Below are 16,047 nucleotides of genomic sequence, written 5' to 3'. Positions count from 1 at the left end.
TCCAAATGGATCTATTTAAAGAAACCCTTAGTTCGTTCTGATACGAACACGTTCCAGTGAAAAATCAAGAATCCGTGGAGGTGCTGCTGCTTCTGTTTAAAGAGCTGTCAGATGCCAGGAAAGTAATCAGCATGCTGGTATGGGTCTAGCTGGATTTGAACATAGGCAGTGACTGTTCAGGATGGCTCTAGTTAAGACATTATTAAATATCTTTCCATGGATTCACTCAGATGTAAAAACAGTAACCTCATTAGCATTGTAAAGGTACCACAGATATTTCAGCGAGAGCCTGAAAAATGAAGCTTCTCCCTGGGGAAACTTAACTTCTTCACGTGACACTCCATAAGGGGGACATTAACTATTCTGTTCCTGCCCAAGGTGATTAATGAAGCCTGTTCTGTAGGAGCTTAGTATTAGCCATTAGATTATTCAGCTGCTTTGACAAAAAGTCAGGAGGATAGTTTAATACTGCGCCATGTACAGCTGACAAGACATAGAAGTGAGCTACATTTTTATGTGAAATGTAATGTTTCCTTCAAAGGCCCGAGCTCGCCTTGGTAACTGAAAATGCAATTTTGCTTTCTTCCATAATCCTTCATAGTATCAGCTCAAAATAGTACAGGGAAGCAAAAGTCCTTGTAATGACATGAAAATATGTCATATCTGTACTATGCACCGCACGCCAAAGCACAACCCGGATGTACACACATGCCTACAGTTCTTGGGAGTGTTTGCGTCTGTGGATGAAGGAGAGAGCGATGGATTCCTGACACGGTAAAAACCATCGTCTTAAGAGAAGAAGGGTTTATTTGGAGTTCAGTCCTGTTTTAAAGCCTTCGATCAACTATGAGCTTGTTTCCCAAACACCCAGTATGTGTGTGGGATGTGTCACGTGCATGTCTATGTGGGATGGCTTACATCATATGTATTTGATGCATAATACATTATTAACCTGAGATCATCTTAAATCTTAGCTCTTTGTTGCTCTTTATCGGAAACACCTCTCATCTTCTGTTGTGCTCTCACCCTCTCTTGTACACCTGGCTGACTTTAAAATTTAACACCATCTTGCAGCACTCATTGCAACTATAATTGTCCTGGTCTTTCATTACATGCCCTTGCCTGTAGTAACTGAATTGCTGCCACACTGTCCTTTAATTATGTGATGTTAGACAGTTTCCCTTGGAACCTGATGTATATTGTGAAACATTATTTAATTTTGGACTTAATTATCACCTGTTACAATCTAGAAACAGTAAAACTGATGTCAATGACTAGGCTAATGTTGCTGCTAAATGCTTCGTTTATTGCTGCGGCTGGTGTTGTTTAGAGTCAGCTATGCCAAGGCATCATCAAACTTTTTTTTTTTTTTTTCCTGGCCGCTTACAGCAATGCCTAGGTCCACTGCATCACAAATATTTTTCATCCCACTTTAAATGTTTCAGAGACACGGGGCAGTTATGCGGGAATTACCCAGGTAGGTCATGTGGACTGTTGTCTCTTATTGGTAACCGGGGAATGAAGTTCTTGATGGGACCAGTCCTTGCGTGCAAATACTGTGTGTGTTGGTGTTGAATCTGATGTCACCTTTGTGGCGTAAGGGGATCATTTATCACCAGAGGACTGCCACAAGCGCCAACCTCCTCGGCTGTGCTAATTATGTGTGACAAATTGCGTCTACTAGCACACTGGGACGGGGACCGGTGGTGATTTGATCGAAATGACAATTTAATGGTTGGTGATTTAGTTCAAGAGTGGCTTCATTTTCGTTAGGACATTTTGTTGATCTCTAAAACACTGTGACTATTCATAACCTTTAACATGAGGGGGGAAAAATGTTCATTAGCAGAAACTGAAATTGCAGCGAAATTGCAACAAATGTGCGATTGCTTTACATACCTACATATATATGTTACATAAACAGGTATGTGGGGGAACGCTCCGCCCCCCACAAGTCACGTGGTACACCCGCCGAGTGCAGGGGGATTCATAGGCGCACTGTTTTGTAACCCCCCCCCCCCCCCCCGGGGTTGCACACGTGTGCACAGGGTTTAATGTTACGTGTTAGTTTGACTATTTAAACCCCTGTCCGTGTGTTAAAGTCGATCTATGTAAACATCGCTGTAGCCGTCACGTTAGTCTGTGTATGTTGTTTTTCGTTCGATGTTAATGTGTAATCATGTTCACCGTAAATGTCTTATGGGAGTGCCACCTATGTTACCTGCGTTTAATGTTAGTAAACGTCACTCACCTTGGAGAAAATCTGTGTCATGCCCCGCGCGTTACAACAGGGTTATCCTACTAAGATTTACAAGCTCATTTTTCATTGGTTCAGGTTTGAAGACAAGTTCCCTATTGGTAATAAGGGATCACTGCTGGTGACTAACATGCCACCATGATATTTCCCCAATCCTTTCCTTTGTGGGAAAGACTTTTAAAGCACCAGTTCTGCATCGGAACCGCAGTTCATGCTACGTTGTCTTTCTTCTCAGTGTTACTTTCTCTGAACTTTCAAAGTACACCGAAGTCATTAATATAAGCGCTTTTTGATAATCACAGTGCGAAACACGAATGCCCAATTCCTTCTTTATAATAAGTGAACAGACCTTTATTACAAAAGTGTTACCTCGTCTTCCCGAATAACAGTTACAACAGCAAAATCAGCCAGTGTGCAAATGGAATAGAAGGTACGCAGGTAACTCCCCGGGAGGGAAGGATGTCTCTTTGAAACGTGTTCGTGTGAAATTAGGCAAAAAGAAAGAAAAAATAGATTAACATTTTGTTTAGATGTGCCTCGATTTCCACTGTTTTCTACTCCCCCCTCGATTAAAGAACAAAATAGTTACCACACCCCTAATTACTCACACGCCACGGCTCCGTTCTGAGAGCCGAGTGAATCTGTCAAAAACCTGCTGGGAAATTTCACCATAACATAGACTTCAAACATGTCATTTGGCATCTTCCTAATAAATGTTGGACTCACGAGAAGGGTTGCTGCGCTCTCAATTCTGTGTAGCGTATTGTCTATGTACACAACTTACTGCGGGTGCAACTAAATTCAGGTTCTTTTCAGTGTACAGGCAAAATTACTGTTCATAATAATCGACCATATGCAAATTTGTCTGAAAAAGATTGGTTCGATTTATAGAATTCTTTAACTGAATACTTTCTATTTTTACTCATGATCATGAATATATGCTTTGAATCTATTATAAATTAACTATTTTCAGTGCTTGCTTATTTGCAATTGTGCAAATACAGATTCATTACTCACTTGTGATATGTAACATCCTCATTTGAATAATATTAATAGTCCCATCTGTTTTAAATCCACAGGGATTTGAATGCATCTTGAACACATCTCGAAACTTCATCTCTGATTGGCTCTTGCCTACTACAATATTCCTGTTTCTGGCAATGACTCCATGCTTTTCTGGCATGTCTTCTAAATACTCTTCCTATTGTTATATGTTAGTCAAAAGCCCCAGCTGGCTTGGATACGGGAACAACAAGGAAGATGTAGCATTAGAAAAAAAAGGTGAGAGAAAAATCATATAGGTTCATTTATTTATGATGTGTTCTTTCTATTGACACAAGACACAAACATAACTTTTTTTTCTGATGCAAAATACAATATTGTTTATTTATTAGGATTTATCTTGGTGTTCATATGAGCCCCTGTCTTCAGCCAAATAAAGTCTCTTGAGCAGTGATCTCCATCCCTCCTCCAGGAGAGCTACTTTCCCTTGGAGCATAGCTCTGACTCAACCCTAACTCATCTGATTCAGCTAATCTTATCTCTTCTGGAGGAGGATTGGAGATCCCTGCTAGGGTCCTTGTTCGGTAGTCTCTAGAGTCCACATTTTGCAGTTAATAGTTCCTAGGTCTAAATGGCTTGGTACTATATCTAGAGCCCCTGAAGTCCTAGCACTCACTCTACTCATCTTGTAACATGTCAGTCTGGAACTGCTCTCACAATACTTAGTCTCTGCTTTGCAAGCCTCTCAAGATAGATAGATTACTGAATTACAAGATATTGCTACTGCTGATAATAAATCTCAGCTGATGTTGACAAGAAGGTTATTTAAAACATAAAAACTCTTAATCCAAAAGTTTCACCATGAGCCATTTCATAACCATTTTTCCATTAGACACAAACACTTGACCGAAAATAACAAAACATAATATACCGTGTCACCACAGTGTCACCAACAAAATCAACGACATACCTGCAGTAAAGATATAGCTTGCCATAACTCACTCTGTAGTGGCGCAGTTTCTTTGAAAAATGTTTACCCTTAAAAGGTCCAGCTGAAGAACTGACTTTCATTTCAAAACAATAAACAAGGACTGGGCTGCAAGCAATTGTTCAGTCACTGATGATCTGTTTATGCTTTGAGTGGGAGGCTATCTTCCTAAATCAGACAGTACCTTGGAAAAATGAAAGAACCCCAAATCAGTGAAAGCTCTTCACTGCCTGGTAACAGCGATTTCCTCCCCACTGTAATCAAAGATGTGTTCTGTGGTTTTGTGTTTTTTTTTTATTGGAGAGAAGAAAGACACACACACACATATGTCTCTGTTGTCTGTGGCATCAACAGAATGAAATACAGCATGAAATGGTTGTGAAACTAAAGGATGCTGGACAGCATTAAACTGGTCAGAGAAAAAAGCATAACTTCAGAACAACTGGGACAAGATCCAAAACCCAGCTTTCTGCATTTCTTATCAACACTTTGCAAGAGGCATATTGCAACGAGGGAAACAAACCCAGAAAAAAACCTAAGTGATAGGAAGTGCATAAAACGTCTTTTTAACAGTGCCAGAACTTTGTGTGCAAAGGCCATGGCACCAGTTTATTGATTAAAATGAAAGATTCAATTTCTGCCGATTTGTGTGAAGATTCTTTTTGCCCCCGAATGAGGATTGTTTTGTGTCTGTCCATCCTGATTACTGTGGTGTCTTCTCCTTTCAGCTGTCGTCCTCCTCTCGCCTGTCTGTAGAGTACTAAGCTACAGAAAGAGGAAGTGCTCAAGGGAAGACTCTGAGCAGATTAATTGGGAAGTTTGTTTCTTCCACGAGCCCACTGGTGGTGGTGGCATCTACAGGTTTACCTCTTTAGGATTTGTCATTCAGGAGACATCTCACCAAGACCAGACTAATATACTTATTGTATATTCTAGTCTTGCACAGAGTTGTGATGAGGCCAAGAAATGTGAGAAATGAAGCAATAATGGTGGGAAAAAAACCTCATCTCATGACTAACAATGAATACAGAGAGCCAGTAGGTCCTTATCGCTCTGTCTTATTTCTGAGTGTTGAATTCTTATCTTGATGTCTGCCAGCTATCTTATCGTCTCATTTGCTTTGATTTTAGTGAGGAAATATGATCTTCTGTGATGGCTCTTGAATGATGAACACTCTGACTGCTGCCTTTCTTCTGGGTTTGTGCTTGCAGCGGTGCTGAAGAATTAGCCGCCAAAGTCTGGTTAAGTCCAGTTTTTTTGCAGGTTTGTAACATTTTTTTGCATGTTTGCAATTTTTTAAAAACAGGCTCAGATGCCTGAGTAAGCCAAAGGTAGCAGTGAAAGAGAAAGCTTCCTAAAACTGTCACATAGAAGAACCCCTTTGAGGAGCTTATAACCCTGAGGTAAGTCTGTCCTTCTCTGGGTAACATCAGACAATGGAAGTTGACATACATTTTACAAAAACATGTTTAAAACAGATATACTGAGATTACAAATAGGAAAAACATAACATATATTACCAGGCTGTTATTTTCTTTACCATATATTATCTGTAAAAGAACTAGGGGACAACAAATTTGGTTGGACAAATGCAGGCATTTTGAAATGTTCCAGAGAGAATGGAGAAGGTAACAAGCTCACTAGGAGCATGACAGGTTTGGCACATCAAGAAGCAGGTTAGGAGTTCATACTCGGGTTTGGCATATCAGTGGCTAATTAAAAGTCATGGGAGTTCAGAGCTCACTGAAATGGCTATTCATTAATTTCTGGACCATCCGGGTGGGGTTATGGGACTCTGGAGCATCTAGGCGAGGCAGTTTGTCGCAACAGGAGGGTGAATGGCACATGCAGATGGATCAAAGTGATCAAGAGGGCAGGGAGTACTAGGAACCAGAGCATCTCATTTGCTTCAGTTCCAAGTGAGGGAGTTGCACCATCGGGATGCCATGCTGGCAGAGCACCAGGCAGGTGAAGCACACAACCCTGATGAAGAACCACATGTCAGAACACATTGCTTCAAAATAACATGTGGAAGTCTCCAGTCATCAAGTGTTGCTGGTTTCACTCTTTTCCACAGGTGAAGCACACATGCCGCTCAACATGTCGCTCAACTTAAGGATAAAACATATAGTTAGGAATGTTTTTGAACAAGTATTACTTAACACAATCTGTGTATTGATCATTAGGCAAACAGAGCAGACATGGTGATGAGAGCTTAATTATGATGGGAGAATCTGATATGTTATACATTTCTTTCTTGCCACTTAGAAAAACTAGGTTCTCTGTCCTAACTCTTCAATAAGCATCTTTTGACCCAGGGTTAATGCTCTGGAACTTTGATCAAATATTTTATATAACTATTCAGTGGTGATTTGATCCTACATGAAGCATTTCTGAAAAAATTTAACTTTCCCTGCCTCGATGCTACCCGTTGGTATAATCCATCTTTTCCAGAGTCATCAGGGTGATTGCCGAAACTGTGCCTGGCATACTGTGCTCCTGCGATACCCTACGTCTAGATTCCCATAGCTATCAGGCTCTTTGAGCCCACGCACAATAGAAATCTTCAACCTGGCCTTTTGCTTATCAAGAGGGAAGAATGGAGGAGTCACTCTGGATTATGTGGCTGGGAATTCCCTGAAGGTTCCCATTCATGCAGTGAATAAGGGCCATGAGAGCATATACACAGTTTATTGACCTCCTGCTAAGATGTGAAACCTGGTTTCTCTTTCATAGCAAGCCAGACCGCTGCAGGATGTTTTATGTCTTAGCATTCAAAATGCTCAGAGTGTCATAAGCACAGAGCCCATTCTCCCCTTTTACATTACATTCGCCATCAAATGGGAAAATGAGGCTATTCTGGCGATTACAGATTTGGTCATGTTAATTATGCTAATTAATGTAAGTGAAGGTTAATTAATAAATTGATTACTCATTTTAAAGTTAGAACACTAAACCACTGTCAGAAGATAAAGAGTGAAAGAGTGATGTTTGTATAGACAGCATAATCCAAGCCTTTTGTCTGAGCAAAGAAAGAGCCTCACTTTCATAACTTCTTTTCAAGAAACTACTTTTCAAGAAAACATATCCTGACCAGTTCTCATTAATGCCACTTGAAAAACCTCTCCAAAGCTACCGGAATACTTTGACTTTCTTTTTGAGCTGGCAGTCCTTGTCAGGGTGCCCAGGCAACCTTTGAAATTTCCACAGAAATGTGTCCCGTCAGCAGATCCTGGAGCTGGCACTGCATCGAATTCTTTCAAGAAGTTTCAATCAAGGGAAATGATTTAGAAAAGTTTGATTAAATCTTCTGTCATCATTTAGGATTTAGAGAGGACTTCACTCTTGCTATCAGAACCCATTTAGGTTTCCGACCCAGTTTCCCTCTGGGACACACAAGATTTTATTTACCCCACCTCAGGAAGCATTATTCACCTCTGACACACAGGGACAGAAAACAATGCATGGAGGCCTATGGCATCAACACAACGCGTCCCTCCATAGTGAGATAATAAATAATATTGAATGAGACCCTGACCCAGCACAAAGTGAGCAGCGCACAGGATTGAAAGTCTGTCATTCTAGATATCGATATCAGTGTATGAATAACTGAAGATCAATCAATTTGACTGACAGGTATCCATTACCCATTACATCCCATGCTCTGATCTTATTCACATGTTCCAAAGCTAGGTAAAAATTTGACCTAATGCTTTTTGCCCCTGCAGGCTAATAGCTTTGGGAGATGCTATGATTGTGACATGTCCCCCTGTCACACACCATTTCATGACTGCAAATACCTTAAAGAAGGTTTACCACAATCAGTCATCAGATTGGTAATCCTTGTAATAAACTGGCATTTACATTCTGTTGGATGTTCTATTTACGAAGTGTAGGTCACTAACATTAAAGGCTGCATTATTTTGTTAGTGAGGTACTGAACCTGATCATGCACCACTCCAAATTGATGGTTTTGATATTTTTCCAATAGCGAAGAGAAATCACCAAGAGAAAAATAACTGACCCACCTGAACATGCAGGCAGTGGTAAGTGTCTAGAAATAATTGGCCTGCTTGAGAACCATATAGCATCCACCGATGAGGACTGAAGTATTTGTGATACTTTCAGGTGCAAAGCACTGTCATTTCCTTGTTTGCTTTTTTTCACCCTCATTTTCATTCTGGCTGGAGAGCAAAGACTTTCAAATTAAGTCAATTCTGAATTGGACAGCACAGACCCAAACTTCAGAACTGGCAGGGGTCCACAAAACTGAATGACATTGATCACGGGGCAGTGACAGAAAACTTTTGGTTTAGATGAAAGGGGCTAAGCTTACACTCAGTAGGATTGCCCACATTAAAAAAAAAATGGGACGAAAGATCAAATGATCTTTCAGAGTCTTGCTTGTTCAATCAAAAGTTCAATAGCGCATTTGCTAAAAAGATGATGAGTGTGGGGTGGACCACAAAGCGTTTGACCAAAGCTTTTTAACTGGTCAATTTTGGGAAGCTTTTGCCTTAATGTTGTGAATAATATGTAAACCAGTGAGCGAATGAATAAACACAAATGAAAGGCTTGTCACCATCTGTGTGACCCGTTATTAGAGGTTTCATTAGGAGCACAGTACACTGTCAAACCCAAGCTGCACATGGAGAAAAACATGTACTGTGTTTTATTTCAGATCACAGAAGGTCTGAATTTAGCCCCAACCTTACTTGCTTTTAGCCCACTGTTGTCTAAATAAAGCGGGAGCTATAGCGCCCTCTTCAGACTGTTTGGACCGTTTTCGTGCCCTTCCAAAGCTGTGGAGGCCTGGCACGCAAAGAATAGTATGGGCTCATTGTGTCTAGAGAGTTTGTTTGGGGGTAATGGCTATTTATATTTGAGGAAAAATTGTTTGCACACAGCAGCGCCAGTCTTGTTACTGGTAGATTAGAAAGAGGAAACAGGTGTCAGTCCAGACAAGGAGAGTCATGTCGAGGAAATGACCACTGAGGAGAGGCAGATTTGGAGGGATCCTGCCCAGATCTCGAGTGGAAGGAAGGAAATTGGTTTTGAGAGAGGAAATTAAATCAGATCGAGGCAAAGGAGCCTAAGGTGCATTAACACACATTAACAACCATGATATGGTTTTTTAACACGACAGATTGTAGACATAAAAAATGGAATTTGCCCCTTTACAACTGAATACTCAGACCCATGGTCATGTGTGTGTAAGCCATGTGTGATAACAATTCAACAGTTTCACAACGTATTGTGAAGGCTGATCAATAAACCAAGAAAGTGACAGTGCTAACTTACTATCATACTCTCTTATGTGTTGTGTCTTATTTATTAATCTGTAGTATCCTGATAGAGCTGCCTATTCAAAATGAAGATCAACCCTCAAGAATCTTCACACGTCACCTATTTGACATTGCACGTTGTAACCAGTGAGCTCTTATTTATCGATGATCTATTTATTTATTTCTCTTAACTTTGACAGACTCATTCTCCTCGTCTAAATGAGTCATGCATCACATAAGACATTAATTTGGTAAGTTAAGGTGTTTTAGTTCTTTGTTCATGCCGCCTTCGTCAACCTTGGTGGTTAGACAGACTGCTGTGTAATGGGACAATGACTCATGCATGTACACATGAGTAAACCCTGCAAAAACAGGGCCAGAATGTAACTGCCCTCTGCCTTGCCACAGGTCTGTGTCTGTCAGCTCCGCTCCCTCTCACGTACAGAAGGGAGGGCTCATTTGGATGGAGACACAGCCAGATAGTCTTCATCTCATGCTCCGTATCACACAGCCTGTGCACACCCACACAAAGAGTCTTTGCTGTGCAGGCAGCACAGCTCAAGGAGAGAAATTGTGCACTCTGGAGTACACAATACAGAGCAATAATGCTATACACATTTTAAGTGTCTACAACATTTAGATATTTTAGGTATGGATTTGTGAACTGCAAATGCATTATTAATTTTTACCCAGACATATTATAAGTGTATGCAGGCATTCAAGTACATGAAAAACTACTCTGGAAGGAACATGTGCCTTTATTAATAAAGTACTAGAAGATGTAATATTTCAACACTACATTAGTCTCAAAAAAGGTATGTACAAAGTAAAATCAGAAAGGCTGCTTCAATGAATGACCTTCAAATGTCTACTGCTTTGTATTTTTAGAAATCAACTAAAGTGGAATAACAAAAGAAGCCAGTCAGTATTCAAAAGGAAAGCTTCTTTTATTCAGGCCTGTGTGTGTGCGTGCGTGCGTGTGTGTGTGTGTGTGTTTGTGTGCGCACATTTGTGCATGCGTATGTATCTGCATGTGTACCTGCTCTTTTGAAAATCCTTTTACTGTCAAACCAGTTCAAGTGTCCAAGCGGATAACATCAAACTGCAGAGCTCAAAAATTTCAAGGCCTCAAGAAATAGACCATCAGTCCTTCAAAGGAACAAACACGTGGTCCCTATGTGAGCTTGTCCTCTGTTGCACCCAGCATGAAAAGGTAAAGGCCACTGGCCATCTGAACTGAGCATGTGCAACACGTCCATGTGACCACAGGTTAGGGCCTCATTTGACTGGTCCGCTGCCCATGATGAATAGCCCGAGAAATGATCCAGTGCCATTTACCCGCTGATGTCAAGCTCTGTCAAGCTGCAGTTACGGGCTTAGATCCAGGCTTGGCTTTTTTTCCTCTCCACTGCCCTTTCTGACTGTACCATCTCCCTGGGTTCATTGTTCTTTGAACCAAAGAGCAGTGTTTTAAGGAACACTTCAGAGAAACAGAACTCCAGCACACAACTCTTCAACCCTAAGTTTTTGATTTATTAGCGTGAGATGACGTTATCTAACCCAACTTTGAGCTGTACATAGATGATTTTGATTGAGATTACTAGTTTCGTTAAGATTACAAGGGATTTATCTTGGGTCCAATCTTATTTTCTAACCTGAAAAAATATATATATTTGAAAATATTGATTATTGAGGTGTTCTTATAATGTTTGCGCACATTGTTAAAAGAAGGCATATTGGGAATACTAATAAATACTAATAAATAATCTAAAACGTGTAGTACAAGACACCTATCTAGTCATTTTAAGGCAGGAGTTTTTCTGGTACCTTCATTCTGATATCTTGATTTTTGTGTGTAGTTTAATATAGTATAACTGCTACATATTATGATGCTTTGTTTAGTCTTGTTTATTAGTATTATTTACTTATTATTTCTTTGTCGTTATGATCTGTTGTGGATATGCTGAGTCCCTCACAGTGACTGATAATTAATATCTGAACTGAAGTGAATATTCTTGCCATGTTACTATACTTTCTTTCTGCCTAAAACAAGGTTTTGCTCTGGAGTGACAAGATCAGACTCTAAGGGTTTGAAAACATCCTTGTGTTGTTGAATCTGTTTTGTAATTCTGCTCAACTTGGCCTTGATTAGATATAATCGCTTCAGGCATTTTATCTTTTAGTCTAAGGGGAAACTCTAACACAACAAATAAGTATTCTTAGGTAATTATAATAGGAAAGATAATGCAGCTCTCTCAACTGTTCAGTATAGCATTAACCTCCCATTATCCTCAGATTCAGTATCATATAAATCATACTGGATAAATGCTAGGAACATCGAAATTATAGAGAAGCATGGGTTTGGTTTTTCATGAAGTCTGAATTCTTGCCCCTTGCACATTTTCTAACGTAAATCATCACATGCAGATTGAATTCATTTCTTTATTCCACTGCCAAGTATTCACCCAAATAAAATAAATAAAATGTAGATTAACTCACTGCTATGTTCAGTGGCTCACAACGTTTCAGCACAAGATTGCTTCTCTGGGATCAAACTTTACCTGCCACACAGAATTATGTTTGTTAGGCCAACAGTCAAAAACTGATCCTAGACCAGTACGCTTCCTCTGAGAACTCCACATGGTCAATAAGTTCTAACATATAACATTTCATAAAGGAAACTGACTCCATATCACAATTTGTACTGTATGTCAGACACTGGTTACTAAGCTTACCATAAGTAAAGTTTCCAGAAACAAGTGCTTGAAGCTATCCACTCAAACACTAGCCACAGTGGTCACGGAGGGTGTGTTTGTACTGGGGTATTACGGCTCATAGACACACATTACATTTTCTCATAAAGCTACCATTGGGGTGACATTTACACAGCACACTGGAACAAGCCTCCTTTCCCCTTCACACATTTAAATGTCATTCACATTAGTTCCAGACACCTGTGTCCTTTAACCAACTTCACTCATAGCATAAGAATGATTTCCATGTACAGGCGTCAGTGCATAGTAAATAGACACTTCTCTAGTGACACATCTTTCTATATCTCTGCAAAAAAAGGTGCTTTTTTCTTTGGTGTGAATCCTGACAAATTGGTGGTTTTTGCTCATTAGCACTAAATAACTATTGTAGACTGTGAGTGAACATTTGGTTAATCAAAAACTGAAAAATCCCAGCTGCATAGAATGTGTTCGCCACTAATACGAATTCCCTTGAATCGCCAAGGCTTGGTGTGGTTACATGGATTCTTCAGCAGAGTTCTCAACAAGCTTCTCAATTGTCCTTAATTGGCAAAATTGCTTTACATGAATTGATTTTTGTTAAGATCTATAAGGAGGGTCCCTTTATATGCCAGACCTTGGCGCTCCCATAGACGCCTGTGTAGCCCAGGTAAATAATCTTGGGTGCGGCCTCTCTCCTTGAATGGTAAAGTGAGATCATAAATTAATACACAGAGGCCTCCCTGGCTTTATGGTCGTCTCTCGTGTGATGTGAATTGTGTACCGCGAATTTATAAAGACTTCAAAAGGCTGCATACAGTTCGTCCACAGATTGGAACCTTCCATACATTTTGTATCTCACAGCACTTGACTGTCCACCGAGTGACCTCCACGCTACAGTAAAGCCGCTAATTTACAGTGCATCCTTGTGAAACTTCCCATCTTCTCAATGGCTGATTTGATTATTGATTTCGACACACTTGCACAAAGGGCCCCGAAAATGCCTTGATCTTGTCAATCCCTTCTCATGAAACTGTGACATTCTCATATCCTTCCTAGGCCGAGGACATGACAATATCCCCCACAGGGATTATAGAATTACAAAACATACAGAAGCAAATGAATCACAAGATATATATTAGAAATGTTGGCTCCATTGGACTGACTTCAGACAGAAGAGCATAGAGATTCATTATTAATTCAATGTTAAAAGTATGTATACGCAGACAAGTATTTGCAAATGTTTTTTTTTAAAGTATTGAAATAATACATAGTAGGAGGTTTTAAGGTAATCTCAACAAGCATTGTTAAGTAGTGCTGCCTTTTATAGGTCAATCATTGTGATACATAACGTCACAAGTGGTGTGGACAGCAGTGATATTTAAAAGGAATTAATCCACCAACGGATTATTTCATCTGGAGGACCTGCTGCACACAGTCAAAAGTTCCAGACAACTTGTTCATCAGATACTGTTCTATATACTGAAGTGTCATACCCAATCATACCATACCCAAAACTGTCTTTTAGATAAGAACAATTGACATTTTATCCTATTCTCTGTTATTTTGCTCAGCACAATAAATGTATGTAATGCAATGCCATTTATATATGTATATGAGGCCCTTCATCAGCTGTGCAAGCAAAGTGCTCTCTCTCTCTCTCTCTCTCTCTCTCTGCATATATATATATATATATATATATATATATATATATATATATATATATATATATATATATATATATATATATATATATAGGTGTATATATATATAGGTGTTGTAGACACTTGGGATTGTTCTATCTATCACTGCGGTGCTCTTTTGCTCCTTGTCCATTACTACTATGTCTGGTTGGTTATCCATTACCATTTTGTCAGTCTGGATCTGGACGTCCCACAGGATCTTAGCTCGTTCATTCTCCATCATTCGAGGGTGTGTTCCACTTTGACCTCGGAACTTCCAGCTGTACTTGGCACGGATGCTTCTGTGTTTCTGTATACTATGCCAGCCACTTGGTTATGGCGTTCCATGTATGCTCTGCCGGCTAGCATCTTGCATATATATTACTGAGGGTGTTACGTATATATGGCGATGATGCTTGACTTAATTCTGCAGGTCCTTTGTCTGAGTACAGGCTATTATAGGCTACTCTCAAACCAGGGCACTGAGATTTTAATCTTGAGGTAATAAAGTCATTCATCGCTGATTTGAGTGACATCGTTATTGCTGAGCGATTTCCTTCCTTGAGTACATTAAACAAAAGAAGCCGAGTGTCGGGTTAAGCATTACTTCTTCAACCTTTTCATGACAACTGCCTCCAATTCTTGTGCACAGAACTGCGTACAGATATGCAAATATGATTACAGTAAAGCATACAAGACAGAGCAGAGACAACATTTCGGACTATAAATACATGATTATTGATTATACATGAACTGATTATTTCCTGCTAGGCGGAAGAAACAGTGTTGGATATTTTTGTTCTGCTCGTCTATCTGCTTGTATGGCTCCGGATGCAATGTTGTCAAAAGCGGTTTGTCCAGTGCCAAACTACAGAGGATGAAAGTCACGTGGTTGCAGAAGAAGCGTGGCGATATTATTGAACGTGGTAAAGCTCTACACTGGATTTTTTTTTTACTACCTACTGTGAGCTGCGGTCATCTACATTCCTCTCACGTAATTCTTTTTCAGAACTCCTTTCAACATCTCTGTTTTTCGTGGGACAGGGAGTTACCATGGGAAATAGCCATCTAAAAAAGAAAACGGCAGGCGTGATCCCTGGCTACAAAGGCAGGCAACTCGGCGGGGAGCCGCCGTAACAGGCCATGCCTCTGTTCAACTTCATTCCCTCGGACTCTGATTCAGGCAGAGAAGCCTGCAGCGTCGTCCTTCCCGAGCGATCGCGCATGTGGATGCGGTGGCCTATGTGTGGTGCGGTCGTGGTACGCGACTAATTAACTGCATGTATGGATGTGCTTTAGGTCTCGAGGATAATCAATATACAATACGATCATATAATCACAATGCAGTTCAGCAATTAACTCGAGCTAATTAATGACTGCGCCATATCTCCTGAAGTCTATAAAAGCCATGTAAAATGCTTCTTGTGTTGCGGCTTTGTTACGTAACTTGAAAGAAGAGGTATTGCTAAAAATAGAAAAATATACCGATCCTGAGTATGGAGTATTTCATGTCTCTAGTCTGTTATGAGGACTATAACCCTTTCACATTCTTGCCTCTTGCTTTAAACATTGTCAGGCGCACAAAAACATGCAGATAACTCATGATGTCATAAACACGGCTCATAATTTTCATCTTATACGCCATTCTTTCACTCCCTTATTCTCTCTCTCTCTCTCTCTCTCTCTCTCTCTCTCTCTCTCTCTCTCTCTCTCTCTCTCTCTCTCTCTCTCTCTCCCTACACCTCCCCCTGGAAGTAGCACAGGTACATATATACCATTTAGTAAAATGCGTCTCAGTTAGCCAGACTGAAATCTGATTGCTATTTAGCTATTATAAAATGCAAATTGTGAAATGTGGCTCGGAGAGGCGGATCTGGTTTGAAACATCTGGTTTAAATACGTAAATACACCGCCTCCTGATGTGGTTTAGCGATCGGATTTAAACTCTTGCGTGCATTTATAATTGGGGTCTGTTTACACCTTGCATTATCATGGGTTTCATGTCCTGTCCTATCTACATAATGGACTACTATAGATGGTTTTCATTTACATGCCTCACTAAAATACATCCCCATTGTGACCAGACAATGAGTCAATGAGC

This window comes from Electrophorus electricus, chromosome 19 (assembly GCF_041902795.1).
Source record: "Electrophorus electricus isolate QZ-2024a chromosome 19, ASM4190279v1, whole genome shotgun sequence".
Taxonomy (NCBI): Eukaryota; Metazoa; Chordata; class Actinopteri; order Gymnotiformes; family Gymnotidae; genus Electrophorus; species Electrophorus electricus.
The sequence above is the reverse complement of the archived record's forward strand: the minus strand, read 5'-3'. Positions refer to the sequence as shown.